The sequence below is a fragment of the Mytilus trossulus genome, unplaced genomic scaffold (genome assembly GCF_036588685.1).
Source record: "Mytilus trossulus isolate FHL-02 unplaced genomic scaffold, PNRI_Mtr1.1.1.hap1 h1tg000138l__unscaffolded, whole genome shotgun sequence".
NCBI lineage: Eukaryota > Metazoa > Mollusca > Bivalvia > Mytilida > Mytilidae > Mytilus > Mytilus trossulus.
The window spans coordinates 4,003,279-4,031,249 of NW_026963302.1; the positions used below are offsets into that span (position 1 = coordinate 4,003,279).

The 27,971-nt window shown below is 31.7% G+C and overlaps 1 long non-coding RNA gene across 1 annotated transcript; it reads left to right on the plus strand.

Moving 5' to 3' along the window:
• The first annotated feature begins 8,888 nt into the window (after window positions 1-8,888).
• LOC134700359 (uncharacterized) lies at window positions 8,889-27,443 on the plus strand. The gene is made up of 5 exons (XR_010103847.1): window positions 8,889-9,008; window positions 9,546-10,122; window positions 14,863-15,032; window positions 16,070-16,265; window positions 27,215-27,443. It is a non-coding gene; the product is annotated as an uncharacterized LOC134700359 (long non-coding RNA).
• Window positions 27,444-27,971: the final 528 nt, after the last annotated feature.

Here is a 27,971-nt window from a genome sequence, read left to right on the forward strand (position 1 = left end):
TATATTAGATGATACATTTTGTAATGTACGAAGATAATTTTATAACATCGTGATGACATAACACGGCTCAAACGATAGCCTTCGTCAGTGTCAATGATTTTTAAAATATTTATTCTTTGTGTAAAACAGATTAATACAACAAGTAAAGTATTTAACCTGTAATATTGACCTATTTAACATGAACAGAAGGGAGAATAGCTTGCTCGGTGAAGATTTTTGATAGTGAAATTTAAAATTAAAAATGTTGGCACCGAATGGAACCAAAGAAGAATTTCTCTAATTCGTACAACGCTTTCCGTTTGGGTTATATTGCATATTACTTCGTTGTCACTGTTTTGATTCTGATACCTTTGTCAACTATAAAGTTCTATGATAATAGACCAGTTTAAATCGCGAGTCTCTGTGATCACAGATTTGGCTAAATATTAAAAAATATACAAAAAGTGAAATAGACCGAAGTCATTTGCTTTTTCGGCTCAACGAGCATTTGTTCAATTTGCTCTTGAGTGGCCATTTTACTTAGATTGAATTAGCAAACAAGAACAAGTCTTACCTGAACTGGTGTAAGGATCCTGGACACGCGGCACTAAATTTACTACGTGTAACCTTACAGTAGCAAAGGACTCAGGGCGGTATCAAACAAACGTCTATTAAGCAGCAAGGAAGACGACTAGGTACGATGGAAATTTTAATCAATCCAAACTATAAACAAGTTCATATGTATATCACTCTATAACAATGTGAATCAAAGCTATTATATGAATTGTAATGATCCCATTTACAATTCAAACTCGCCTTTACTTCCGTTATCGGAATTAAATCAATTAAAGGGAAAGTTAAACTGGACATAATTTAGATAACCTCATATTGAAACATTAAAATAAATGTGGTCATCCGTATTTAACTGGGCATAATTTTGAATAAGTATTTAAATGCAACATAAGGTTAATATAGTCATTACATCTCTCGCTATAGTCTATAATTGTCTATAATATTTTTAATTTAAAATGTTTGTAATATGTATCCTCCTTCTGGAACATGATAGTGTTACACTCGTCCCCAAAAAAAGAAAAGATATCTTCAGATAGCATTTTCTTTAAGTCCAAACTGTTAACACATTTGTAGGAATTATTGTTTGTTCACTCATAACGTTTATTTTTCCATTCTTCCCCGTAGGTCGAAATTGTTATAAAGATAGTACTTCTTGTGTCCATCACTTCGAATTGTTCCTCGCCGTAAGCTGAAATTGTTATAAAGTTAGTACTGCTTGTGTTCATCACTTCGAATTGTTCCTCGCTGTAAGTTGAAATTGTTATAAAGTTAGTACTTCTTGTGTCCATCATTTCGAATTGTTCCTCGCCGTAAGTTGAAATTGTTATTCATTGTCGTATAGGGTTTATACTGTTTTATGTCTATATATGTTAATAATTGGTATCCATGTATATTTCTGGTACATCGTATATACATAATTCGGTCCCTTCAAAACATCACAACAGTACGTTGATCACCTATCCTACGATACAACTGCTTAATAGAAAACGACATCTCATCTTTGGAGGGTGCAGAGGCAGCGACATGCTCATCTCTGTTGTCCGGTCCATCGACTTTTGGATTAACCATCACCTTCTCCATCCGGTCTACCATTTAACCATAACCAGTTTAACCATTACCAGTTTGACATACAAATCCCGGCAGTGTCAATTCCTGTTTACTCTTATCAATCCTGACCATCCCTTTTGAACACTTAAAATTTTGAATTATTTTAAAACAATGAAAAATGTTTTTGCGAAAACAAATAATTAGAATTATCATAAAAATCCTTATAAAAGCACTACCACTTATAATTGAAGATATTGATCGAATTGACATTGGCTTCATCTGCGTATCTACCTCACCTAGTTCAATAAGGAGGGTCCCCATGGAGAATTGTTTTATTTTCTTAAGCTTGGCAGGTAATTTTATGTTTTCCATATTAGTGAACGTCTTGTATAGGGGTTCTCTTAATCTTGAGCTTATTAAATGATAATCCCTAAAGAAATCATCTAAATAATCTTCTATTTTATATGTACTTTCTTGGTGATAGTAAGGTGTTAATTGCATTTGACCCCCAAAGGCAGAACACGTCATTTTTTAGGCAAATAATGGCAATGGGAGGAAAAACTATCTGTGTTTTATTATTTCTCGTTAATTGATACCGTGAGTCTTCACAAATTATATAAAATTGAATTGCTTTTAAAGTGGCAACAGCCCATTGTCCTTTCGATAGGTACTGCGCAGTCGGAAAGATTACATCGGTATTTATGATTACTTTACAAAACCTTTGCAATTCAAACAAATCATTCGTAAATAATTTGATTACGCATAATGAACTTGACCCCAAAGTAAAAATTGGACTTTTTATTTAGCAAAAGTTTTTATATTCCGATGCACATACTTGAGCATCTTCGGAAGTCAAAATCATAAATTTCGTTTTCTGTTTATTAACTGCATGGTTATTCGTTTCCAAATCATATAGGGCCAACATGTTGATTCCATTGACTTTTCTTATATTCAATGAACTTACTGCTAGGTTATACACAGAATATATTTTAAACTGACCCAGCGAATCCAATAAAGGAATTGATATTACAACAACCATTTTTTCTTCGTTTATTAGAGTTGTACAAGTTAATGTTTTGTAAAGATACCATAGATCTTCTTTCGATTCAAAATGTAGTATAATTTGAGCACTTAATACTTTACTTCTAGCAATAAATTTCTTAAATCGTTTGGCCTAATAACTGATGGTGACACATGACCAAGCGACAACATGTTGATTTGAAGCTAAAGATGCTGTAGGTGATTATACCTTTAAGTTCATGTAGGTCCGTTAAAGACCTATCAAATTTTGCATACAATCTCACAAAATTTTCTAAATCCTATACATCTTGAGAAAGCTCTAAACTAAAATTCTTGACATTATTTAAATTGTTGATTATTTGATTTATGCTTTTTCTATTTTCCGAAATTTGACTTTGAGACAGCTTTATAACCGAGAGACTCTCTTACAAGACATGCGTAATGTGTTTTTTTTATTTTCAGCTAGTTTATTTATATTTTTTGTATTGATTCGAGATCCTCCGAATTAATTAGTCCGAATAGAAACGAAAGTGCTTTTCCAGCAATAGGGATAAGTGGACGTTTACTTCGCTTTGGTTTTACCTCCTGAAGCGACTTTATATCTTTCAATTCGTTGCGAAGAGATGTTGGTGTTAAATTTAAATTGGAAATTTCGTATCTCAAATATCTACCAGGGTCTTTTTGTTTGTGTTTCCCATCCTTCAATAGTTCCTCAGACACACCATTAGCTGTGTCCGACAAATGTTCCTTAAGCGTCGTTATTAACGTTTGATAAGGGGTTAAACCTATCACAAAAGCAACTAGCCATCTGGCTAGCGTCGTCGTTATCTCTTTTATTTTATTTTTTAAAACAACATTTTCTCTTATGAAAGACATTTTAACAGGGTATGTCAAGAGTACTAGAAACAAGACTCTGAGCTTCATCATTCTCAAAAATAACATTTATTTATAAATTATTTATTATTATTTATTTCAAGCTGAGTTTGGACAGGTTATATCACATCAGTTTGTGAAAATGAGGGAGGACTAATGAACCCAAACAGGTCTTGAACTTATGCAACAAATATTTCTGGAGAATTTTCCAAGCTTCATCATTCTTGGAAAAGAATATTTATGTAAAATAAATGTCTGGCCTTTTACTTTTATGATTTAAAATTGTTTTAAAGACATTATAATTAGAGGCATATTTCTCTTTATATGGTATACCTATTTTCTTGATGAAAATATGCTTTAATGAACCTAAATATTTGGTTCTTGTCATTATGTATAGCGCGTGATCAAAATCGGAACGGTTGACTAAATTTATTTCTTCAAGAGTAAAGAGTCTTTTTATAAAATCGTCCTCGACTTTTAATTTGTGACATAATTTAATGAAAGTTACGTAATGGCTTTGTCTTATTATTCAAGCTTCACATATATCATCAAGGATTTCTTTCAAATCGACTAAGGTATATATTTATCGATTACAAATAAATTAGTTTTAGTAGCCCATTCTTTATTTAATAATTGAGAGCGAGTGAATAAATTATCGGGAGCCTTGCTTGTCCATCCATCTACAACTAAATACATGCACGGCATGTTATCTATACAAAAACATGGGTGTCCAAGAGATGAATGTATTCATTTTTAGTTTCCATTCTGAAAAAAACAATTTATTCATGTTCAATAATCATAAATACATACTTTATTTATTTTACTTCATTTTTTATTTTAAACAGACAGGTAAGACCGCCTTAGTCAGTAAAATATTTAAATCAGTCTCAGGAGTTTAATTTGTCTTTTTATATTCGAATGCTCCGTTATCGTGTACCCACTTGCCATTTTGACAATCATTTCGTGGTCACTGTCAGGAGAGGTTAAACCCTCTGAATTGTCCATATCGGACTCCATTGCTACCTGGTCTGACTTTGTGCGCATTTTCTTACTTCTAAGCCTTTTTTTTTAATTCCATTAGAGGTATGTCATCTTCTGATGACCAATCCTCCCTTTCATATCCAGCCCATTTTGTCATTTTATTTTTTGACGTTTCTACGTCTGATGATTCGTCATTATCTGAATTGTTTGGGGGAACAACATACACAGATTTCCGTAAAGGTTTACCTAGATTTTCTTTTGGAATATCCCATTCCAAGTTTGCGGGACGTATATGGCACGCATGTGCCTTAGTAGTTTTGTTAGTCAATTGATTCTTTAGTTTATAACTTACAGGAGACGTATGTTCAATAATTCTGTAGTAAGGTGTCCATTTACCGGTATTGTCTAACTTGGAGGTTTTCCTATGATTGTTTAAATAAACAGGGTCACCTATTTTAAGCAAGAAAAAGGGGGAATACTTAGTGGAGTCATTCACATGAAAACGTATTGCGGCAAGCATTTGATTTAGGTAAAGGTCTGAACTAGTTACATCTTCTTTTATTTTCTTAGATATTATATCGTGCATTGTTTTAAGAAGACTTTCAATATATTTTCCACAGACTTATCAGGCACTGCAAACGCTTTTGGAAAACCGGAATAAAGACATATGAATGTGACTATGTATTTATTGCCTGAAAATGTTTTTTGGTACGGGGATAAGTCAAGCCCAACCGTGGCAAACGCATATGGTGGAATATCAGTTTCCAAAAGAGGAGGTTTAGAAGTTTTATAGCTTGTTGTTTGACATGTAACATTCTAGTCTACATATGTATGCAACTCTTTGCACATGTTGGGGAAATAGTACTTTAGCCGCATAGTGTCATAACATTTGTCCTTTGACATGTGACCCAATAGATCATGATATTGTTTAATCACAAGAGATTTAAGTCTTGTTGGTACACAAATCCTTAAAGTGGGTTCATTGTAAGCATTTGATAAATGATAAACTAGATTGTCAATAATCATGTTTTAACTGTCTTCAGTCTTAGTGGATGTTCCAGACTGAAGTCTTTTCTTGAAACTCGCAATTGTCTTATCTTCCGCCTGTTCAGCTTCCATACCGAACTCGCCAGTAGGTCAATATCTGGTTTGACTAAATCATTGTCTTCATCAAGATGGCAACTTGCATACCTTCTACTATCAAACAAAGTTGAGTGCAAAGTACCTATAGCTTCTTCATAAGCCGTGTCGTCAAAATCGACATCGTCATCAGTTTTCTTGACGGGACTATTTTCATCAGACTTAATAGGGATTCTTGACAAAAGTTCTGCACAAGAATTTGCAGTTCCTGCAATATATTCAACCTTACAATTATAACCCGCAATCCCTAGGGCCCATAATTGCAATTTCTTGTTTGTCATAGGGGCGTCAATTCTGCATTGTGCAGATAATGATCTAACTTTTGCAATGCGTAGTGGATTGCATAAACTTCCTTTTTCGACCGTGGACCACTTAACTGGTTTTGAACTTAATTTGTGAGATAAAAAAAAGATTGGTTTTTGGTCTTTACTCCGTTTATCTTAAAATCGTCACCTTCAACAGCTTGAGTCAAACATGCCCCTATACACGTGTCTCTTGTAACTGTATACAATACATAGGGTTTATTTGGGTCAGGGTATGCCAATAAGTGAACCACAGTCAAGCTATCCTTGAGACATCTAAATGCTGTTTCACACTCATCTATCCACTTAAATTTTGCATATTTTTTGGTTAGTGTTATAAGAGGTTCAGCTATTTTTGAAAAGTTTGGTATGAGCCTCCTGTAGTAAGAACACATTTTCATTAAAGACCTGACTTCCTTAACCGTTTTTAGGGCAGGTAATGTTCGAATTGCCTCTAATGTCTTTGGGTCTCGTTTCACACCCCTATCATTTATAACAACCCCAAGATAGTCTGTTTCTTTTTGGAAGAAATTATTTTTTTTCATTTTAATTTTCAGCCCGTGCTGACGTAATCTATTAAAAACTTTCCCTTTATGTTTTATATTGTCTTGTTCCGTTTTCGAAAAAAATAATTATGTCATTTAAATACGCAGTCGCAAAGCTATCACAGTCTTGTAAAATAATATTAGCTAGTTCTTGAAATAAACTTGGGGCGGTGGATATTCCAAATGGCATAACATTACATTGGAAAAGTCCCTTTTGACAAGTAAAAGCTGTTTTTTATTTACTCTCTTCATCCATTAAAACTTGATAATACCCACTTTTGAGGTCCAAACATGTGAACCACTTAGATCAACCTAATAACGACAAGATATCATCTATCAATGTGAGAGGATAGGAAATTTTGGAAATTATATTATTTAGGCTTCTATAGTCCACGCATAGCCTAGTGGTACCATCTTTCTTGGTCACCAAAACAAGTGGAAACGCCCATGGATATCTTGACCTCTCAATAACACCCGCTTTCATCATTTCTTTCACACTTTTATCATCTATCGCTCTTTTTAAAATTGGAATTCTACAAGACCTCTTCCTTATTGGTGGATGGCTCCCAGTTTCAATTTTCATTTGAATTTCATTTCATTCGAATACAATTATACGCTCTCTTTAGGTTTCTGTTTTGTTTTCTTTAAAATGGCAAAAGCTTAGTGCTGATCGTTTACTTCAGCGAACTTTCATGTGAGATTTAGTTTAAGTTCCACCCAATCTCCCCGTGCCCCTTCTTTTTCAGCCAGATAACGCCTAACAAAATCACCTACAGGCCCGGTGCAAGATTGATATGCCACACTTGGTATATCCCCGTCACCATCTAGTTAAAGTGCAATATTTTTCAAATGGCTTTTTTCCAATATTTATATTGTTTTGGTTCCCCTTCAAAATTCTTAACAATTTGGGCCACACTTTGAGTATAGACAGCAGATGTTAGCCCTCTCAATTGATTAGTGACCGAAGTCATTTGCTTTTGCTTTTGCTGCTCAACGAGCATTTGTTCAATTTGCTCTTGAGGGGCCATTTTACTTAGATTGAATTAGCAAACAAGAACAAATCTTACCTGAATTGGTTTAAAGATCCTGGCCACGCGGCACTAAATTTACTACGTATAACCTTACAGTAACGTAGCAAAGGACTCAGAGCGGTATCAAACAAACGTCTATTAAGCAGCAAGGAAGACGACTAGGTACGATGGAAATTTTAAGGTTTATGTGAAAAAGTATATTTTAACAAAACGAATTTGACTAGCTAGTCGAACAACTGATGTTCTTAAGGGCATACGATACAGTTTTATACCCCTTTTAAAGTTATTTTTTTGTAAGTCTGAATTATTTCAAACACAACTTAAATAATAATTCCGACTTCTTTGCAACAAAATAACTTTACAAGGGATGTACCATATGCGGTTCCATAGTTTTGATCCCGTATTTACATTTTGATAAAAAAAAGTTCCATTATTTTTTACCTGATTTAATCAAATATGTATTGGCACACATGATCTCCTCGCGTAATCAAACCAAATGGCATTTTAAAAATGAGGGGTGCATGAACTTGTTTTCAAATTGAATAAGTTTGAATGATAAAACTTAGTCGAAAACTAAATCTTTTCCCGATAAGTTATAGTTTGACGTCGCGAAAATAACAATTTACGTTGACAACGTCATAACCTCCCGTGTAACTGTATCGTATGCCCTTAAAACATGCTGACTGCCATTGGCGACAGTCAAATAAATTGATTACCAGATGTAACCAAATGGACCTTATTATTTCTGTATTACTAAACAGAAAACAAAAAACTTGCAGAAAAAATGGTATACCGCAAACATGAGGTGCACAAGACCGTACACAATATCCGGATTTCTACACTTAATGATTCTTCAGTGATGTTTTTGCTTGAGATATCGAAATAAAGAAAACGAAAACCCTTCCGGGTTAAGAGATAACAGAAATATAAAATATAAATATTTTCATTTTTTTTATTTTTTTTGTGATTTTCACAACAAAAAACGTAAAGACGATAATACACACGAACCAAGTACTGATTTGTTGTCGTGTTTTCTTTTTTTTATAGTATTTCAATGTTAGACTAGATTTTCATATTCTTAAAGAGAAAGCAGATATCATATTCATAGATTGGGATGATTATTGATGCATACCCTTTTGTCTATAGTTATGTATTTTTTTGTTATGTGCTGACTATTTTGTGTATGTGTTTTATATTTGGTATAGATTGGAATTACATGTATAGTTAATAAAATTACCACGTATTAGACAGAGCCCACAGTTTATATTTGACACTTGAACCCTATGTAACTTGATCATACAAACTCGATGAAATATGAAATTGTACAGATGATCACCTTAAAGTTGATGGTCATACTTTTTTTTTCTGCTAGAATGAGTTTGTATTTGGATGTATCAAATATTTGAAATTCAATGTTAAAAATAAACGTGAAAAAAAACATTATTTACAAGATACTGATATGTATGGTAGGATTTATAGTCTGGTTTTTGCTGACTTGTCCTGAAATAAACATAGAGGTACTAATTTCAATAGTTATGTATTTTTATTGCACGTATTTTTAACGGCAATATATCTTTTGAAAAATATATTTAAGTAATATGTATATCAATATATCTATAGATGGCATATTACGTCGTAAGACGTGGTTTCGAATTCAATCCCGTTCTTTGACTTAAATTACTTTTTACACTTTGTGACTAGGATTGAGAGTTGTCTCATTGGCATTCATACAATATCTTCTTATTTCTACATATCGTTGAACAGTAGTACGTAATGCCATATGTAGAAAAGCCGAAATAATATGTACTAGTATGAAAGAATAAAACGAAAATTAGTGTACATACAATGAATTCGTAACCAAGTACAAACAAATCATCATGAAATATATTTGTATATGCATGTATACACCTGGAAAAAAGCATTGCAACACTTCCATTAAAAAAAGTGTTGCGATACTTTTTCTTGGGTGTATATTCCATGAAAGGCGAAATAAAGGATTATATAGTGGCAACATATGTATCGGTTATATATTACATTTGTAGTTCGTTTTGTAGAGTGTACGGATCTGGCAAAATTGTGATGATGATCAAATTTATATACTGTCAGCAGTAGCTGAGCCAAAATTGATATGGAATTTAGTTGAATATATAGTACTTAACGTACTTGACGGATCTGTGGGCATTACGTTTGACTGTTGTATTTAAGGAAGGAAACATGAGACGGCCTACAGAACAATGGCACACATCAAACACAAATACACAGTTGATAAGAGGGATGTCAAAATGTTTGCCACATAGTATTATTGCAGCTGTCAGGATATAAACTTTAAACCATTGCACATAATGTTAATAGAAAGGCATGCAATTTGCAACCCTGGAGCAAAAATGAATACTGTATTATACCCAGAAATGAAGGAAAATTCGACAGCAATATGTACCAAAGTTGCTTTTAATTATCTCAATCCAAAACACCTTATAGAGTGGTTTGAATATCAGAAGCTAATGGGTGTTGACACAGTGCTAATAATGTTACAGACCTTGAACTCTGAAGCTTACGCAGTTTTTAAGCACTACGAAATGGAAGGAATTGTTCAGTTGCTGTCATTCCCAGATGTTTTACCGGGATGCATTGGTGAGCTTTTTTTAAAACACAAACTTAAGTCTTTTTTCTACATTTTTATATTATATTATAACACTGCCCGAGTTTTTTTACAAAACAAAAGTGTGAGTATGTTTTTAAACGCAAAGAAATGCAAAACTGTACCAAATGTTTGATGTTATAAATACCTGAATAGAAAAAGCTTAATGTTTCAAAAAGAACATATTTTAATAAACAGCTTATTCAGAAGTGATATAGTTACGATACGTTTCAAGTCAGTAAATAATTAATAAGTATTAATATTGATGCACTCATATGGTCCTTGCATCCGAAATAATCACATTTATTCTAAAACCTGTTGTTGGCATGATACGGATTATGTTTTTCTGATATATTTATAATGGTATAATACTTAACCCCTTACGGGTGGGTTTATGCTGGATTTTCATATGATGCAACATAATCTTTCAATGAGTTTAATTGAAGTCTCGAGATGGCATGTCAGTAACTGCTAGTTATCCTTTGTTAATTCATATATCATTGTCATTTTCTGAGTTTCATTTGTGATCAATTATGACATCGGACCCGGACTTCTTTCAAACTGAGTTTCCCTTTGCGTATTGGTGTGTTTTTTTTAATCTACAATGGCTAAAGATATAGAGGGGTTGAGATCTCACATGGCATGTTTAACCTCGCCGAATTTTGCTCTGGCCTTTATAAGTCTTGTATAGTCTTTTTTTTTTTTTTTTAATTTAGTTCATTTATGTGTTGCAGAGTCTAGTATGACGTCCATTTTCACTGAACAAGTAACCAATGTTGTAAAGGAGCCAACTAAAGCACACCTCCGGTGCGGGATTTTCACGCTGTTCTGTGGCCTTCGTCTGTTTTTTTTTACTTTTAGGTCAGGTTGTTGTCTTATGGACCTATTCCCCATTTCCATTCTCAATTTTTCTGAAAAAAACATAAAAATGATTATTAATGTGAACACAAAAGTGCTGATTACTTGACTTGTTATACAATCGAAGACAGAAAGTCTCAAATTTATTACTCCCTTTGGTCTATATAGATCGTCTCTGTGGCGTCCAAAACAAACAGTTATAAGACTAAACATAAACATATCCGAAACATAATGCCAAAAATGGCTTAAATGCAATATTTTGTATATAGAAAAAAATCATTTCTTTATGATCAGCATTATGGTTGAACTCAAAAAAACTATTAACCCTGTTTAAAACAAGTTAAAGAAGTTTGAAAAAACTTGACACAAAGAGGAAACCTCATTTCAGTTTGACTTTTTGTGACTCGGCTTTAAGTGTTACTCTTGACCTATACCTACTTTTCAACCAAACTGAAAAGTTAAGAATTCAATTGAGACATCTAGATTAACCATTGCTTGCTGGTTTTGTAGGAGTTGATATTACATTGGCGCTGCCTTATTTTCTATACTTAGATTTATTTTGTTATAAATTGAAATGTCCTGCATTTTTAGTTTTTTAAATCTCTGAAGATAAAATCTTTTTAATTGTGTACATAATATATCATTTTGTGAAAGTGTTTTATAATTGCATATTAACATACATGTATATTGAAATAAAACTGTAATTACATTATATTTGAACCTTTGAATCTTAACCATTATATTGTGTTTAACAGATCCTACTATCGGTCGATACATATGACTACACAAATTATTTTTTATGTGTTTCACATCAATTTGCATTTCATTAGAAAGACTATGCGGTCGTGAATACAAGTCATAATTTTGTATTTCAATAAACATGTTAAATCAATCTAAAATAGCGGAATTAGGTTTTGGCCATGTATTGTGCACCTTCCCATTTTTTTATCTTTATTTTCAGCAAATACCCCATGGTTAATATATAGGACCAATGAATTAAGGTAACTCTGTGTCTTCTTCCATATCGGATTTTAAAGTAGCAGATAATGTTTGTCTAGATATTTTATGAAATGTGCAAATTTTGAGAGTAGTATGCAATTTATGTAAAAAACTTTTGATGTAAAAATAAAAACAAATGTGCGTTTTATCATAATTTTGGCTGTAATTTCTCAAAAAGACCTCATTTGTGCTTGATAAGTTTTTTCAACTTAGCCATATAAGGGGAGATAATTCAGATTAAGTAATTTTTATAATAGAAAGTGTTGTGAATTTACCTATTTTGATTTGTTGCAAGATAACCAATTCAGTGACCCCATTTTTTCTTTTTCTTATCTGAAAAAAAGCATGTTAGAAGAGCTAATATTACAAGCCTATAAAAAATAGAGATTTTAAAATACCTTTTCTGTTGATTTAGAACTTTGTATTAAATCCAATTCTAATATGACGTGCTTCTTTCGCTTTGTAAACAACACTGTGATAAAATTCTCGATATATCTATACTTAGCGCAGACTCCGTGGTGTACATAATACTGGCTGTTACAATATACTTCCCACGTAAATCCATATGTATTGAAACCTATTTGCAAACCCTTTGTCGATTTAATTGTTTTAAAAATTGCAATTCAGAAAAGACAAAATCACTTTTATTCTTATTCGGATGCATAATAAAAAGAAGTCATGCATAAGAGCTCGGAGAAACCAACAAAATAAAAATAAAATAAAATTCCGCGAAAGTCTATTAATGTTTTTGGCGCATTTAAGTCATTTCAAAACATGACGTCATACAAATGAAAACTCTAGAGTTGAACGTTTTCTGTTACGTTAACTATTGACATGTCGTTTACTATTGTATTAAAATTGATTATCAAGGTAGGTTATGTTTGATTTTCTATTCTATTGCATTATTCGCATATGTACTGATTTCAGCAAGTCAACATGGCGGCTCATTGGTTACGAAATGTCAACTTTTGATTTGACGGTAGCTCACGGGAAAAACATATAAATCAACATGACAATTGTTGGTTTTGAAAATGAAACATATTTTTTTTTCAGCGGTTGTTCACGAAATAATCCGTGCAAGCTACGGATCTATTAAAATGATGAGCTTTATTTAACAGGGAGTAAAAAAGAACAGCCATACACACAGATTTACCCACCCTCGCTTCAGTTTTTTTAATGATCGTATTTGTCCTATTAGAATCGAAATAATTCATGGAAGCCATAGATTATTGGAAATTTACACAATGCCTGGGCCGTGATATTCGTTGATTTTATCCCTCGCTAACGCTCAGGATAAAATTCGAATATTACGGCCCAGGCCATGTGTAAATTTCCAATAATCTATGGCTTCCATGAATTATTTCTTAATTAACACATTGCAAAATTTTAATAATCAATATTCGGTGTTCATTCTTTACAGAATAAAATAAAACAAAGACTATTTAATGCCTGGAATAAGAAAATCCTTAGTTTTTCTAACAAAAAAAACCCAAAGTTTTGTAATCAGGATATTTTTTTAAACGACCAATCATGCAATTGATATTCATATCAACACCGAAGTGCTGGCTACTGGGCTGGTGGTACCCTCGGGGTTGAACATTATTCCGTTCAATGATATTTCACTATTCCCGCAACAGAATAAGTCATTAATGTACCATCGCTATCTTGTCGGTTCTAGATTTGTTTTGAGTAAATTCACTTGGTAACGATGTCATGAACTATACTATTTGCAACATGCAGTTAACTGCCTCTTTGATATATATCATGTATTATTTTTGTTCTTGATCGTCTTCATCAACCTACAACAGGGTATCGGAACTGTGTAGTTGTGAATTTTGTAATGAAAGAGTATGCTAAAAGGGTATATCTGTTAGTTTGCAATATGAAAATATCCAGAATAGTTGAATCTCTAAAGCAATTGTTTGCATTCATGAAGTGTTCGTATACACATTGAAATATTATAATTTAAAGATTGCATTTTTTCTTATATTTTTCTATTGTCCATTGTTAATATTAGCTTTATTTAAAGTGAGTTCAACAGGATAAATTTGAGTTTATTCAAAGCCCTTTTGACCTTCCTCGACCATACACAGCAAAAATGGCATTGATATATTTGTAATTATTATATCATTTATCTTTAACGCATTATTTTCAATTGAGTCATGTTTCACAAACTTTAAAAAGTCATTAATTTATGGATGTTTAAATTAACTTTTTTATATTTTGTTGTATCAAATTTCAATCTGGATTGAGTTTGAGGTATGACGAAACAAATACTTGATATGAATTCAATTAATTGACAGCAGTTGAATCTGTCTAACAATTTTTATTATGCAACGAAATGACTTCGTGTAGTAAAACACATCTTTCAAACAGAGAAGGCACATTCAAAAGGGAATGGTTATTTAGTTTAATTGGATTAAACCAAGTCCTACATTTATTTAAATGACAGTAAGGGATGCTGTTTGTCACAAATAAGATTGGTATCAATTTTGACCATAAATCTAAATTTTAGTTACTAGTGTTTAGTTTTTCGAATGTTGAAAGTTTTAACTTGTTGTTGTCAATTGATACTCATGAATAACAATTTGTTTTAAATATTTGATATAAAATGAATAGTAAAATATTTGTGTTGTAGATAGATCACAAATGATGGAAAAATAATAAAAAGGTTCACAATGTTTAGTTCTTTATTCGAGAGATATCATAGTCTCCCTTTATTATATTACGCCTGTGTTTTGGATGTAAGGTGGCGACTCGTATACTATTACAAACAAATTGTCAATTATATATTATATCATGAAAATGTCTTGTACTTGATAATAAAGTAGTACAAATTTGTATTATTTCAATGTTATGTCATTGATATTATTCAGATCGTGGGTTTGACAAAAACCGGTGGCATATGTTTCAAAGTGTTCATGATGAGCAACTTGCAGTCTTTACATGTGAACAACTTCTACAGGGATTCGCTTTTGTTGCAGTAATTGATTTTGACGAATTTATCATACATGACGAATTCATGACATACTCAGAGTTTTTAAAGGTAATGAGATTCACGACTGTACGTATTGTAAGCTTCTGTATTTGAATACTTTCAATCCGAAAAGGGAGAAATAGTTACCAAAGTTTAAGAAAAAATTTACTGTACCAATCCTACTATACTAGATGCTCATTTCGACAACACATGTTGCGATGTTCGAAACCAAAATATTGGGGGGAAAAGACACTTTAAAAACATTAAAGCAATGATCGAACTAAAAACACACAATGATATACACTTCGGATTTATGTGCACAGATAGTTTGACTCTTTCAAACTTTTAATTTGTAGCATATATAAATTTGATATATATATTTGATATATATATTTGATATATATATATAGCTATAAATTCACACAAAAAGCAAGATGACCAAGGCACATTAAAATAATGCATTATCAGTCTCTGTGTTAATAAAAAAAAATATTTTATAATGCTAAGAGGTAATATTAATGACAGACAGTGAGACAGTAGTATGCAATATTTAACAAATCAGTTATAAATAAAATAAATAATTCAGAAACATCCTTTATTACATGCATATGTTGAAGAAAATAAGAAGAAATTTTGCAAATATAAATATAAATATAGCACAAAAGAAGATCTTAAATGATTGCCATTGAAACAATCATCCACGAGAGACCTAATGACACTAAAATTATCTTCTATAGGTAACCGTACGGCCTTCAATATTAAGCAAAGCCCATACCGCATATTCATTCATTTTATATATTACAGGCCACAAAATGACAAAACGTATAACAAGAAAACAAGAAAACAAATGGTATAATTTATGTAGCAAACGATAAACATTACATTTCTACGACTCAATATGCCCATGGTGGATAAACACACTGGAATGTTGACACCATTATTTATTACGATGATCATATGTAAATATGTGCAATACTTACAATTACTGGTTTTTGATATATATTTGACGAGTTGTATATATATATAGATAAACTTGTAGTCAGAATTATTACCGTTGCATCCGGATGCTGCAGGATTTGTTCCTAATGGATCTTTCTTTCTAACAGACTTGGTAATTTCTGGAACTGGAAACATGACAAATATATTCGACGCACTAATACAAGATATGAATCTTACAAAATCCTATATGAAACATATCCGACGCACTCATCCACGATATCAACGTTACAAATACATATATCTTCCAAGAAGGACCAAAACATTAGATACGTATACGATACACCCAAAGAAGGGATATAAGAGGTATATATCGTCATTTGTATTCTTTAACACAATGGCAATTCTTGTTTTTGTAGAAGTAGCTGTTTAATATAACTATGTTGAGTTTTTTTTCTCTCAGAACAACATGTCTTCTTTTCAAAAATGAACCTGCATGATACCAAATTTAAATTTAATTTGCTTCAAAGCATTAAATAATCATTTACAAAATGAACCTGCATAATAACAAGTTTCAATTTAATTTGCTTCAAAGCATTAAATAATTACCTGTGTAAGATTATATTTATCTAGATTAATTATAGGTTAGACAATACTTGGTCATGTTTTATGAAGATTTAAGCCCAAGGCGAAGCCGAGGGCTTAAATCTTCATAAAACATGATCAAGTATTGTCTGACCAATTTAGAACATATTCACACTTTCGAGTGAACTTACAAAATTAGCCTTTCCCATTGTAATATTCAAACCTTAAAAAGAGTTCACATTTTATAATGAACCAATGGTAGGACATAGGTAATAATTTCAATAGATGGAAGGAAATAGCACTGACATAGTTTGTGAGGACGGAATGGATAAATTGTTTTTTTTCTGCTTCAGGTAAAATTTAATACTAACATATCTTGAGATTTTTTTATTTTCAAAAAGCAACACAATATTATATAAATCCCCTTTTGGAAATTTGATTTATAAATACAAAACTCTGTATACGCATTTAAATTCAGACCATTCAACGTGAAATACTTACTTTTTTATTGATAAATTAATATGTATTGTGTTTCTCCATAAAAAAAATCTTTTGTTTTATATATCAACAGTCTTAAATTGTTTTCTTGAAAGAAAAAAAAATCCCTCAAATGCCCGGTTTATAACAAATAAATATTATTTTACCTACATCCTTACTCCCATTGTTTTTGTTTATTCTATATTATGTTAACCATTAGAAAATTTATGAAAGTTTGCAGAATTCAAAATAATTTATTTTAATGTTTGCTCTTTCATCTTTAATCAGTAGGCTGTTTTCCAAGGGAAAATGCCTCAGATGGTTGTACACTTCATTAGTGCAGTTATTAAGAGTTCACTTTCATAATTAACTGACAATGACAAGTCATTCATGTATAGCATTTCATAGTGCATGGAAAACCATGTACTATGAAAATTAGAGGGCAAAAAACTGACTTTTCATTGGACGAGAAGGGTGAGTATGTTCTAAATGTAAAAAAAATTTACTTACAAATTAAAGTCGTTTGAAAGTAATCAGGTTAATCCTGTCTATTGTTTGTATACGCCTGTTCACAAAATGTATTATGAATCTTTTTTTTTTTAAAGACCATACCGAAAATTGTTCTAAATCACTATTTAAGACATCCTCTATAGCGTAAGGATTATTGAATAAGAAAGCGATGTATCATCAGCAAACAATCGGGTTACACTTGTCAAATTATCAGCTATGGCATTTACATATTTACATAAATTAGGAGTCATAATACAGAGCCTTGCGGAACTTCTGACTTAGTATTCTACAAAGGTGAATAGGCATTTGAAACAAAAACGCTTTGTTCTCTATGTGAAATTTAACTTTCCAACCATGTATACAGATTTCCATCAATACCATACACGTTTAGCTTTAATAAGAGGCCAGTATGCCATACGCTATCAAAAACTTTCGAGATATCACATGATATAAGAGATGTTATACAGCTATCATCAAGTGACATATATGTCCTATTGTAAATTTCTATATATTAGCTGGTGAATGGTAGAATGACCTGGAATAAAACCTGACTGAAATTGGTATAATATAACTTGTTTGCTATTAAGTGATTTAATATATTTTTTAACACAATTCCTTCAAATGCTTTGCCCATTGCTGATAATAATGAGGCTGGTCTATAATTGGAAATCACTGATTTGTCTCTGGTTTTGTAAAGCGGCATGACAATATCTGTTATGTTCTACCTCGCTTTGCTCGTCCGAACATAAATTATTTCTTATGCTATATAAAGAAACAACAAAGACTAATATGGCAGGAGATACACACCAAACAGTTTTAATATAACATTTCAAAATACATGTATGCCGTGCAATTGAATATTAAAGTCCATACAACATGCGTCATTGTATTATCTATAGTTTTATCTCAACTGTTCTACTAATATCTACAAAAAGAAAATACAAAGAATTAGGATTTATACAAAGCATAATATTTCAATCTTAATGTAATAAAGTTGTCAAACAAGTTTGGTGTGTGAATTATCGATGAAATGAAAAGGGCGCGTAAAACAGTATATAAAGTCCGAAAACCGAATAACTCAGTTTTGCGCAACAGAAATAAAAAGAAATCTCAAAACGAAAAGAAATATAATTATGTTCTACCTCGCTTTTCTCGTCCGAACATAAATTATTTCTTATGCTATATAAAGAAACAACAAAGACTTATATGGCAGGAGATACACACCAAACAGTTCGACAAAACAAAGGAAATATGCCGGTGTAGACTGGTATAAATAAGATAACCTGCTATATAAATTTTATGTAACCGTCTTTTAATAGATCTGACTTTCATCTACTACGTGCTTTTAAAATTCTATCTTGTGTTCTATTATGAGCTGACGAAGTCGCACATCCACACCACAAATTTCTTTCTTTTTCGAAACCAGCTTGACATCAAGCATCTAAAATAGCTCTCTTGCTCTGGTATATGAAGTAGGTTTGTTGATTTTGCACAACGTACATGTATATACTGTTTTACTTTTTAATTGCTCTAAATACATAGTTCTAGCAATACAAAAAGTGTTGCCCTGTCTAAACACATCAGATTTACTACTTTCTATCATAAAACCTAGATGAGATTTGTGAAAAAGATAAATTGGATACTTTAATATTTGCAAGCTCGCTAAATTCATGAAAACCCTGCAGCATCAAACAACATATTTTTAAATTCTACATGACATTCAAATCTACATGACTATCGAAAACTTTTTGTGTAATTTCAGACGTAATTAAAAAATGACTTATGGTGCCAATTATCAGACTTCATAAATTCTTGCAAGGGTCTCCGTCACGGAGTTGAGATCATTTGACAAATCCTTTCGCAGGAGATAAATTAAAACCCCATCAAGGGAACATAAACAAAATCCCGTCACGGGAACTGAAATAAAATCCCATTACAGCAGATAAATAGTCCTATCACGAGAAAATAAACCAAATCCCGGCACATGAACGTAAACCAAATCCCATCAAGGCAATTATCTATTAGTTTATACACACCTATAACAGTTTAAAAGTAGCAATACCCCTCACGGGTAATTACAATGTCTAAATAAACTCTCATTTCGGGAAATTTTCAATATCTAAATATCTCCCATCACGAGTAATTACAATGTCTAAATAAACTGCAATCACGGGCAATTACAATGTCTTAATAAACTCCCATCACGGGTAATTATAATGCCTAAATAAACTCCCATCACGGGAAATTTCAATATCTAAATATCTCCCGTCACGGGTAATTACAATGTCTGAATAAACTCCCATCACGGGTAATTACAAAGTCTTAATATACTCCCATCACGGGTAATTATTATGTCTAAATAAACTCCCATCACGGGTAATGACAATGTCTAAATAAAATCCCATCACGGGAAATTATAATGTTTAAATAATCTCCCATCACGGGTAATTACAATGTCTAAATAAACTCCCATCACAGTCAATTACAATGTCCAACTACACTCCTATCACGGGAAATTATAATGTATAAATAATGTCCCATCACGGGCAATTACAATGTCTAAATAAACTCCTATCACGGGTAATTACAATGTCTAAATAAACTCCCATCATGGGTAATAACAATGTAACTCCATCACGGAAGATTACAATGTCTAAATAAAATGCAATCACGGGTAATTACAATGTCTTAATAAACTCCCATCACGGGTAATTACAATGTCTTAATAAACTCCCATCACGGGTAATTACAATGTCTAAATAAAATACCATCACGGGAAAATTAATATACAATTGCCCTCAGCTTCTGAAATCTAACTTCAGAACGATAAAATTAAATGATAATTTCTCAGCAATGAAAATCAGTTTTCAAACAACATATTCTTAAATTCTTAATGATATTCATCTCTTCATAATTATTAGAATAATTTTTTTGTAAAATTTCAGACGTGGAAAAAAAATGACATATGGTACCAATTATCAGACTTAATAAATTCTTGCAAGGGTCTCCGTCACGGAGTTGGAGATCATTTGAAACCCCATCACGGGAAAATAAACAAAATCCCACCACAGGAGATAAATACAGTTCCATCACGGGAAAATAAACAAAATCCCAGCACATGAACGTAAACAAAATCCCATCACAAAGTATAAATAGAATCCTATCACGGGGAAATAAACAAAATCCTATCACGGGGAAATAAACTAAATCCTATCACGGGAAATTAACTGTTCGATTATTAACACCTATAACAGGTTAAAGGTCGCAATAACCATCACGGGTAGTTACAATGTATAAAATAAACTCCCATTACCGGAAAAAATATATAATTGCCCTCAGCTTCTGAAATCTAACCTCAGAATGAAATATTAAATAATAATTTCTCAGCAACGAAATTCTGTTAATAGAGCCTTTTAGAAACAACCTGCTGGGTTTGGCGTACTCGATTAAATATTTCACGAAGTATTTAAACCTATTACAATTACATTTTGAATGACCACAATAAAGGCCACACAGGTGATGATGTCCATTTCGGTACAAGCAAAGTGCCTTGACCTTTACAGGTAAGTATATGTGAAATTGATCTAATTAATTTTAAAGATGGTGCAATTTAACAGTTAAATTTTGTCTGCAAACAGGTCACACGTGTATGGACCGCACACTTTATCAAAATAATTAAAATACAAATTGGATACAAACCGATCATCAAAGTAAAAAAACAATTACTGTAAATATCGACAAGTTCATATTAATGTCTAGGTCGTTCTATTTCTGGATAGATGCTGAATTTTAAACAAACAATAAACATTATTAGTGTTAAGGAAGATCCGGAATAGAATTATGCATATCACATTCAAAACCAAGCAAAGTTAATTTTTTGAGAAGCTTCAAAACGCCTTTCTCTTGGGTAACAAAACAAACCCAAATAAACCTGCGGTTATGAAACATAGCAACAAGATATCAGATATCAGATAACATTTAAAAACATTGTGCATTGTATACTCTCCTCCCCAGCCATCGTCAATGTATAATAATTCTATAGGCCCTGCAAACGAAAATGCTTGACAACAGGACGTTAAACTTTTGAAAACTCGTGCTGCTGTAGGTAATTTAAATGTGAAAGCTGAATATTTTAAGATATTAAGTTGTGTTCTGAAATATCAACAATATCCAATGTGTCCGATGATTTATAACCAAAAAAAAGGAATCTGATCTTCGCATTCAATAGCTGCCCGCGTTTCTAAAAGCTTACTAGTTACCCGTTACGCTCCATGAATACTGAATGCTTAAGAGCAAAATTATTTTTATAAAAAGGTATTAAATAGCCTTTAGGAATTACATTGAGAACAAAATTGTTTGCTTTTGAAATATCTTTCACAAATGAAAATTTTCGAAAAGGCTACCATAATAGTTTTTCATATTCATTATCTTGCTCGTTTAAATTATAAAACTGGTACTTAACTGAATCACTGCACCTGCTTCTCTTGGGGATATCTGCTAACTTTCCTGCTACATTGTTAGGCCTAATGACATTTCTCGTTGCAGTAGTAACGTAGGGTTGCTCCTTTCTTTCCATCAAAGTACTCGCTTGATGTGTAAACGCTTTTTCCACCAGCCGTGCTCCTCCTCCTAGACGAAACTTCTGTATATGCTGCACTAGATGGAAGAAAAAGATCAGAACTAGCTTTTTCTTCAACGGAGTTCCTGTAATAAGGGTTGAGACGGTTGTCAGTATCCAGTTGACAGGAAAACAAAGAAAGGGCGTCTTCAAAGACTCCTACATGATTATCTGGATCTGTTTGATTAGGTGTTTCATAATCTCGGTTAGTACATGTAACATCGCGTTGGTCTTCCTCGTCACTCACATTGTCCATAAAGTTGTCGACAAAGTTTGGTGTGTGAATTCTCGATGAAATGAAAAGGGCGCGTAAAACAGTATATAAAGTCCGAAAACCGAATTACTCAGTATTGCGCAACAGAAATAGAAAGAAATCTCAAAACGAAAAGAAATATATTTTTCCTTTGACTAGGAATCTCTGCTTTTTCAATTGACAAATTAAATAGCAATTATAACGGTACACTGACAGTATAACTTGTCTTTATTAACATTTGATGACTAAGCAAGTCATTACCTGAAGCTTTTCCCAGTTCTAAAGTCTGCAAAATATCAAGAACTTGATTGGGTTTATATATATATAAAAAAAAATATAAATTTTTGAATTTGATCTAGTCAGAAATTCTGGACATGTATTATTTTTTTTATCTATAATAGTAGATATGGAACAAAAATAATTATACAAAGACATGCTTTGTCGTAATTTTCAGTGACTACTTCGTCATTTTCATTTTTAAGTTGAATGATATGAGTATAAATACCCGAGTCTTCACCGTTTTATCCATTACTAACCAATACGATTTAGAATTTCCACATGCGATCTCGTCCAACAAACTATTCGCGTTTAAGTAAAATTGATCTTTTGTGTATCGTTCTATGGTATTCACATGATTTCTTTGTATTTTATACTTACTTAAATCAGGAACACTATTGGATCTACGAGCTTGTATGTGTAGTCTCTCACGTTTACGCATTCTCTACGTATTCAGAATTAAACCAGAGTTTATCATTTGGTCGTACAATTACTTCATTTTGTGGAAGGCAGTCATTAATATATTAAAGAAATTTATTTATAAATCTTTTACAATTTTGATCCATACTATTTGCAGCATTAATTATTGGATTCTTAATCAAAAGTAGCAATGAGCTCGATACATTTGTCAAAATCGTCATCTCGATAGTCCTAAATCATTCTTATATAAATAGTTTTTTTTTACCTATTGAGATTATTATGATCACTATATTTACGATATATCTGTTCATAGGATTCGAATACATCACATGAATCTGATATCAAAATAGGATCTAACAATGACTCGAGTGTGACACAAAATCTGGTTGAATCGTTTATAAAATTTAGTCCATTTAGTCTCATAATTTCAAAAAAATGTGTGTGAATGGTCAGTAAGAAAATCTACATTTGCATCACCAGTTATTACAACAAGTACATGTATAGCGCAATGCATTTTCTCTGGATTCACGAAATTAATCCCAAAACTTTTTGTTGTTCGAAGGTTGTCGATATACGAGTAAATTATGTTAATGGAAGTTGATTTCAAGCCAAAACGCTTCATTATCAAAATTCAAATCAGGTCTTGGTTTGGCTTGAATAAAATTTACAAATGTAAATTATAATTCCTCCTCCTGCGCTATTGCGGTCTTTTCTATAAGGGTCTCTATTAGAACCCTTAATAATAATATCTTCATTTTTTTTATTTTCGTCAAGATGTTTCGGTTAAACAAATCTAATCGGCTTCATTACTAACATTCTTAAACATTTGCATTTCATAATAAGCAAGAACAGTCCAAATAAATAGGTGTGTCTTTTTCTTAAGGGCATACGATACAGTTTTGATCGTGTATTTACAAGTTCGTGAACATTTGCATATAGGCTATTTTTACCTGATAAAATCAAATATGTAATAAAAAATATACCTTCATGTGCTTCTTTTTGAGTAAAATGAGGTCGAAATTTTGTATATTTGCTCAAAATTCAGATTTGTGGTCGTAATTTCTTTTTCGAAAGAAAGACATAACTTTTTTGTTATAAAAGGTAAACACAAATTGATTTTGTTGAATAATCGGTAATTTCTGTATTTTGCATTTCTTATTCAGAAATGACTCATATGTATCAAATGTTCATAAATTGTGGAAAATACGTCATTATTTTATGCATGTTCATCAAAATTTAAAAAAAATCCTCTATTTAAAGTTTCATCAAATTTGGGTCATATAATCTCCCTGCAAAATGAAACAAATTGCTGTTTTGAAAAGTAGGGGTCCATGAACTCGTTTTCAAATTAAATCAGTTTGAATGATAAAAATCAGTTGAAAAAGGCATCTTTTCCCGATATGTCACACAGTTTGACGTCGCAAAAATAACATTTTACGGTAGCAACGTCATGTCCTCCCCCTGTAACTGTATCGTGTGCCCTTAATACATTATTTGTCTACAGAATACTGATTTAAGTTTACAGTAGAATTGACCGATCGACGTGCGAAAAACTTGTAAACTATTACCCATTATCAAATACAAACATAGTTGAACAATATACTAACTATATATAAACCCTCTTTTGTCACTCCAGTCAAAAACAGAATAAAACATATGTACAATATTTCAGGTCGTGGAGGTTAATAAACAGGCTTTGTTTGAAACAAAATAGTTGTTAAGTAAACTTGAATAAATAAGAGAGAAAGTAAATAAATGCGTGATACATCTGAGTTTTTTTTCAAATGTATTGGGAAATTAAAGGGAAACAAACAGTTTTGTACGTTTTTTACAAAGCGCAAATATGAAGTTGTAATAGTCATTCTAATTTTCATATGTTTACAAGTTATTCAGTCTAAAGATCTTCAGCATCTTGAAAGGACTTGATTAGAATTTTGTCGGAGCCGGATTTCTTCCAAAATACTCTACCCTTAAAATTCTAAAACGAGTGAATTTTATGGTTTTTGTTAAGTTGATTGGGCGTTTTGATGAGTTCCTGTCTGTCTGTAGTAAGATCTTCTGTTATAAATATGTGATCCAAATTGTTCTTGGGTTACTTTTTTGACATTTACATGTAGATGACGTTTTAAATTTTCAAATTTCGGAACCTCCTTCTTCTTCAAGTTTACTAATGATGTGACACCTGTTAATGTTTTTGACACAGAGAGTTGGTGAAATGCCCAGTTTTTGGTTGGCGATATCAACTACATGTATTAGGTCGTCGATTTTTTTTTTAATTTTATTTTTAATTTTATGATAGGGATTTTTTTTTTATTAAAATTGAATAAAGATAGATAATTTCATACACTTCACATATAGATATCGGAAATTTGATTTTTCTACAAGAAAAAAAAAAAAAAAAAAAAAAAGAAGATAAAGAGTTAAGACAACAGATATATCATGTATATAGATAGATGATATCAACATGTACATTTTTATAAAGATAGGTGATATTTATAAAAATAAATAGCATTCCTGTAAACTTTTGAAATAAATATTGTGTATCCGAATGCTGATCGAAGTGTAAATTAGTATCTATACAACAGTCATAGTAGGTTTTAATCAGTCAGTGATTATCATTGTTGTTTCTAATAATAAATCTAGTATAAAGTAAAATCAAACGACCTTACAATACATAAATATTGGTATAAAAATTATCAATTAAGTTCATCGCCTCTAATAATATGAACTATACCAGTAAAAATAATTCAACTAATACATAAGAAACATTACAAACATGTTAAACTAGCTACATGTCTCAAAATACTGGCAATTTTATATGTAGCAAAAGGATAAATATTTTATTCCAAACCAATCAACATGACTAAAGAACTAAGTAGCACGAGTTTCATGACTTAGCATAACACAATACCCACTTCATTATAACAAATTGGCCAAATATAAATACACAAAGGTAATAAGTCCAAACTACACCGATCTATGCAAAAAGAAATAAACCGAGGAAATAAGAACAAGCAACCACGCCCTCTGCAACAACTACAATATCGTATACATTACCCAAAGAGGCAAAAACAGGCAAATTGGTTTGTAATAAATATGCATTGAGTAACGATATAGGTAAGATACGTATCCCTTTTATACCGTTAACATGAAGCAAACAAGATACATGTGCATACACTGAATAATGACAAGCATAGCGAATAGGCTAAGATAGCACTCACAGTTAGAAAATAAAATTAAAATTGACCCACAAAATGTTTTATCATCTTCTATTCCTGGCTTTCTAATACATAACCCTTACTGTTTGTGTTTAACATGTACATATGTATGTAATCAGTGTCTTCCATAGATTTTTTTTCAGAAATTAAAAGGGGTAAAAAATGAGAAACTACACACCTTACTTGTTGAGTACTACCTTACTTACAAAATTATTTGCTCAAAACCAAGCACCATGACGAAATTAATGAGCAGTATGAGTTTCGTGGCATAACATAAAACAATGAACACTACACAAAAACATTATTGCAAAAGGAAATACACAGAGGTCATAACTTCAAGCAACCAGAATAAGAACATCTTGTTCACACATTCACAGCGCCGCAACACATACCAGTATTAATTATACCTAATATCTTTTTCACATAGAGATAAATGTGACCTAATGCTACGTGTGTTGCTTAAATCAATATCGTGTAATCTTTCCGAATGGAAGAATGTAAAAAATTAACTATACGTTAGTACAGATTTAAACAAAAAATAGCGAAAAACTTAAAAGTATATTTCAATATTCAAGAATAACAAAGATGTAATCCAAGCATGCATGGTCGCTAAATTAAATAGTAAAACTATGACCATTTGACAAGATATCGTAATTTACAGTATGAATAGCTTTATTTCTAATTAAGTCTTAGATATAAACAATTTTTACACAATTATCTTCTCTGTTGTCTTAAATTAATCTATTCACTTTAATTTTCAATAAGCAAATAAAATTGGTATACTGATTTGGGATAAATATATTTTGTTCATTATTTTAGTATGACATAAATATAAGAAAAACTAACTATGTCGGCATCATTCAGTAAAATGCAGTTTCTATTTAAATAAAACTACGTGTTAAGCGTTAGAATGATTTTTTTATGCTTTTACGATGCTCTATAATTACGTTTTTTTCAGGATTGAACTAACATCACACAGTGTTGTCCTTCACCATTACAGGAATAGTCCGTCTAACTTTTAGTGGAAATTCTGTTTAAGATACACAAAGACCTTGGATTTCAAAATGTTAAAGAGTATGCCCGTATTATATTATCACGTTGAAATTGCTATGAGGGAAATTGGGATCATCTATAACACAGATCATGTATTCAGAAATATCAGAGTTTCATTAAAGTATTTTTTAGTTTTCTCTCTTTCTTTACGAATTGTTGAAAAAAATTCTTGGTCTCATTAAATAACTGAAAACTTACATTGGTTTGTTGGTATATACCCATATTATGTTAGAGGACAAATAAATGCAACAGAAGTATACCGCTGTTTAAAAGTTATCAATCGATTGAGAGAAAACAAATTAGGGTTACAAACTAAAACCGAAGGAGACACACCAACTATAAAAGGAAAACCAACGAAATAAAAGAACGCAGAGGTGCAACAAAAAGCAAACAACAATTCAACATTTATAGAAACTACTAGATAATAAATGGCATATTTCTGGCTTGGTAGATATCTTTTAATGTTTTATTTATGAGTCATCGTTTTTTTCTATCGGTTTTTATCTCACCTGGCCCACAGGGCCACGTGAGCTTTTTTCGTTACTTGGCGTCCGTCGTCAGTCATCGTTAACTTAAAAAAAAATGTCTGATCTGAAATTACTGGGCCAAATTTAAATTGGCCTAAATCATAATTGGGGTATCTAGTTTTAAAATGTGTCCGG